The following is a 5,234-nucleotide window of genomic DNA, read 5'->3' on the forward strand; positions in this document are numbered from 1 at the left end:
CTTCTGCTTCTCTCTCCGGCAGAGGTCACCTTCCTAACCCTGAATAAAATTCTGAATAAAAGTCTCTAGATGGGCCGTCTGGTGTGCGGTGTGGTTGATGAGTGGCACCGGGTTGTTTTCCCTTTCAACCTCACTATTGTTGCCACGCTTGAGTCCATCAATGCTGCCACTTGGCCAATCCATCTCATATGGGGTCTTTCGCTTTTTCTCTGACTATGCACACTTGCCCCGACCCTCTCCCATTTTAACAGTTATTGTAGGTATCAATTGCTTTAGCCCACTTCTGTTATGCTTAGGGTCACTGTGTGTCCATTCTGACTCAATGGCACTTAACAACCACAACATAGACAAAATGCTGAATGATGCCAAAAGCATCAAAATAAGATGTAAAGGAGTGAGGCCTCTGTGGTTTCTGATCTAGCCATTTGTGCCTGAGCCGGGGAATGGTATATGAATGGGACACTGGACTTCAACCGCCAGGCCACTTGGAAGAAGCTGATGAAGGATCTGGGTGGTGATCTTCCTTGACTGCCAGGCAGGTTTAGGGAACAGGTTGTGTTCTCTGTGCCTGAAAGCTAGGGGAATTGCCTGTGGAAAAAAATAGTAATTTTTCCTCAGTCCTGTGTCCTGCCTTGATTGGCCTTTATTAAAGTGTTGTGATTCAGAATGTCTGCACAGGCAGTGGAAACACAGTCTATACTTTTCATTCCAACTCCAGATGAAGAAGAGAAACTTTGAGAGTGAAGTTACAGGAGGATCCCGCTGGGGAAGAGGGATCTAGTATCCCCTGGAACTATTTTCCTGACCCAGAGGTTTTCTGACAGCTATTCATGCAGTTTGGATACCAGAATTTACCTGGGCCTTGGGAAACTGTGAGCAAACGCCAAGAACTTTTTCAGTGACAGTGCTGAAGACTTTGGAGAGTGAGCTTGATGACCCTGTTTCTCTTCATCAGTGAAAATGGTAAGTACTAGTAGAGAAGATTATACCTCAAGAACAAGCTCAGGGATAACCGAGTTCTGAGTTGGATGCTGTGGAGTATCAGCTCAATTGGGCATTCTGGGAGCTCCATTCCCTAAGGCACTGTGATGATGATGCTAGGACTGAAAATGGATCACTTCGTCCAAAGCAGGATATTCCTTTAGCAGTAGAATCTCAGAATGTTCCTGGTGCTGCTAACATTTTTAAATATAGAAGTGGTTGTTTCCCCAAGGGCAGGTTTGAAAGAAAGATAAATCTCTATAGAAAGAAACATCATATTTGTGATGAATGTGGGAAACACTTCAGTCAAGGCTCCAGCCCTTATTCTTCATCAAATACTTCACAGTGGAGAGAAGCCCTAATGAGATGTTGAGTGTGGAAAAGTGTTCAGCAGACATTCCATCTTTGTGCAACACCAGAGAGTTCATACTGGAGAAAAACCTTATACGTGTCTTTTTTTTTAATCTTTACTTGTGTTTTATTGACTATATATGACTCTGTCAATTATAACAAGCTATGGATAACATTGGGAAGAATGGGAATTCCAGAACACTTCAGTGTGTTAATGTGGAACCTGTACATAGACCAAAAGACAGTCATTCGAATAGAAAGAGATACTGCATGGTTTAAATCAGGAAAGGTGTATGTCAGGGTTTTATCCTTTCACCATACTTACTCAATCTGCATGCGGAGCAAATAATCCAAGAAACTGGCCTATTTGAAGAAGAATTGGTCATCAGGATTGGAGGAAGGTGTATTAACAGCATGCTGTAGGATAAGCATTAGATTTCTAACTACCAGGTCAGCAGTTCAAACCCAAAAGCCACTGTCGGAAATCCTATACAGAGACAATATATGCACATGACACAGCCTTGATTGCTGAAAGCAAAGAGGACTCAAGGCAGTTGCTGATGAAGATCAAAGACTACAGCCTTCAGTGTATTACATCTCAATTTAAAGAAAACAAAAAATCTTCACAAATGGACCAATGAACATCATGACAAACAAAGAAAAGATTGAAGTTGTCTTAGGTCCACTATTAACACTTATGGAAGCAACTGAAATCAAAAGATGCATTGTATTAAGCAACTCTGCAAAAGACTGCTCTTGAGTGTTAAAAAGCAAAGGTATCACCTTGAGGTTTAAGGTGTCCCTGACCCAAGACATGGTATTTTCAGTCACCTTATATGCATGTGAAACTGAACAATGAATAAGGGAGACTGGAGAATAATTGATGCATTTGAATTATGACATTGGGAAAAGTACCTTGGACTGCTACAGGAGAAAGATGAGGCTTGCGGTTCCTGTAAAGATTTATAAACTTGAAATTCCTATACAGGCTAGCTATGATTTGAAATTGATTTATAGTACCTAACTACAGAAACTGTGGACTGCTAGATATCAAACAAATCTTCCTTGGAAGAAGTACAGCCAGAATGCTCCTTCAAAGCAAGAATAGAAAGACTTTGGACATGGTATCAGGAGGAGTCAATTCCTGGGAAAGGACGTCATGCTTGTAAAGAAGAGGGTCAACAGTATAAAAGAGGAAGGTCTCCCATGAGTGGACTAGCACAGTGACTCTAATAATGGACTCTTACATTATAACAACTGAGAGGATGATTCTGACTCAGGCATTGTCTCATGCTTTTCTATCTAAAGTTGCTATAAGTCTGAACTCACTAGATGGCACCTACCAAAAACCACCACCATGTCTTAGATATCATCTAGTCACTTTGAAATTGTGCTATATATGAGTCTGCCTAGATTAATTATATACTACTGTCAATATATATGCTGTTGTTGGAAAATGTGGATAGAATTTAAGAATTTGACATTTAACAAACTTCTTTATATCCTATTGTTTTCCTCTTAAGCACTCCCAATGTTGGTTTTTTTTGTTGTTGTTGTTTTACTTTTTGTTGTGAATTGAGTGAAGGTTGCAGACAAGATCATCAGTTTCACATTCAACAAATCATACATTTTGTTTTATCTTAATGATTGCAGTCCCCTCCATGCTCCAGCAGTTATCCCACTTCCTCCCTTTGGTTTGTAGTTCCATTCCACCCACCTTTCCATCCCTTCTCAACTTTGTTTTTAGGTAAATGTTACCCTTTTAATTTTGAATGATTTACCACTCCACTGTGAACATACCTTACTAGTGTTAGTTGGGAGTGAAAACTGGGACTAAACATTTAGTCCAAAAATTAAAAATTGAGTTCATTTCCAGATCTGAAGGGTGATCAAGGGCCACAGTCTTGTGTTCCTGCAGTCTATTTCTGACCAGTAAGCCTAGTCATTTTGTTTTTTTTTTAATAATCTTGAATTTGATCTATGTTTTCTGCTGCTCAATCTGGAACCTTCTAAGGTGGTTCCTTTCAGAGCAGTTGGTAGTGGTAGTCAGGCACTGCCTAGTTCTTCTGGTCTTAAGAGTCATGGAGACTGATGTGAACATATTGATCCAATTGTCCATTGATCTAATTGATTCCAAGCATATTCAGTTCTCATCACTCTTCTGTCTTCTATCCGTAAGAGACCAATACCAATAATAGTACTTTATTGTTTTTTTTCTCTTTATCAGTGTGACCAACGTGGTCATCAGTCAGACCACATGCCTGCTTGTGTATTCCCCTTAAGTCTTAGAAGGGGGGGACCTGACCACTTGCCTTGATTTTTCCTGGGGGAATTGTTGTTAATTTTGAGTCCATTTCTGCTGCCACTGTGCCAATTAATCTTGCTAGGAGTTTTCCTTTTTTTCCTTGATCCTCCACTTAACCTAGCACAATGTCCTTCTCCAGGGACTGGTTCATCCTGCCCCCCCCCGCCCCCCCCAACATGTCTGAAGTATGAGAGATGAAGTCTCCACATCCTGGCTTCTCAGAAGCATTATAGCTATACTTCTTTTTTTTTTTTTTTTTAATGTTTTATTGTGAATTATGTGATAGTTTATATGGGGGAACATTAGTTCTTACACTCATCCTATCGTATATCATTTCATTTCCATGGTTACAATCTCCTCCATGCATCAACAACCAACCAAAGGCTACATCCTACAAGCCTGCCCCGCCCCACCCCGGTACTCAGCACACAGCCCCTTTCTCTTTCTGGGTCTAGAGTCCCCAGCTGCTCCATCTCTTCACATCATTGTCTCTGCCTCCATCTCAGGGATCACTGATTCTCTAGGCAGGGTTCTGCTCTCTGCTCTTCTCCCTTCATGGTCCCAAGGACCTCCACTCCTAGACTGCATAGTTAATCACTCCCCTCCTTGCCACAAAATGTCTACCTTTACATTTACAACCCTCACATTCAGTACTGATAACAATTATTCAACATGGTATCACAAGAGACCTATCCGCATTTCCTTTCATCAGTCCCGCCTAGACAGATTGGATACTACTCAGTGGAGATTCTACCTTCCTCCACACCCTCTGGATCTAGGTTCCCTCTTGAAAGCTTGTAAGCCAGTCACTTCTTGCCTTTGTTGTTGTTGTTGTTGTCAAGTGCCATCGAGTCAATTCAGACTCATAGCGACCCTGTACAAGGTTTCCAAAGAGTAGCTGGTGAGCTTGAACCGCTAACCTTGCAGTTCAAACGGCTTTCCAGTCTGATGCATTAACTCACAGCGCCACACCAGGACTCCTTTTTCATGCCCCCTCCCCCATTTTGGATAGCCAATGTCCAAGTTGCCCATCCCTATCTATTCTGTGCTTATACATGTCTTGAATGTGGAAAAACCTTTAGCCAGAATTCTGGGCTTATTGATCATTGGAGAATCCATACTGGGGAAAAACCTTTATATGTGTTCAGTATGGGAAATCTTATAGTCAAAGCTCAAATCTTTTTAGACATCAGAGAAGACACAATGCAGCAAAATTTCTGAATGGTGTGCAAGTTTAAGAAATGAGGGAAAAAAATAATGCTCAGGTCTTTTTCTTTAGAAATGAAGACAAAATGAAAACCATGAAATGATACATGATGGTTTGTTTCCTATTGACTATCAGAAAAGTCACTGGGAAATGTAGAAAGTCATCACTTGCCATTATTTTTCCTGAAAGAAGGGTGTCATACCTTCCTAGAAACTGAAATTTTATACATAATTCCAGTATTTTATATATTTTATACATAACTCTTCTATATGGTATTTATAATTTTTATTATTTTTCTAAAGAATGAACTACCTATTCTTTTTTCCTTTTAGACAGATAAGTTTTTTCTGTCTTGATCATCAGAATATTCTTTGAAAAAACAACCTTTTC

At 40.3% G+C, this 5,234-nt stretch overlaps 1 pseudogene; it reads left to right on the top strand.

The window, feature by feature from the left end:
* Positions 1-443: 443 nt before the first annotated feature.
* LOC102811105 lies at positions 444-4,875 on the top strand (annotated as a pseudogene).
* The last annotated feature ends 359 nt before the right edge of the window (positions 4,876-5,234 follow it).

This window comes from Chrysochloris asiatica, unplaced genomic scaffold, assembly GCF_000296735.1.
Source record: "Chrysochloris asiatica unplaced genomic scaffold, ChrAsi1.0 scaffold00443, whole genome shotgun sequence".
Lineage (NCBI taxonomy): Eukaryota > Metazoa > Chordata > Mammalia > Afrosoricida > Chrysochloridae > Chrysochloris > Chrysochloris asiatica.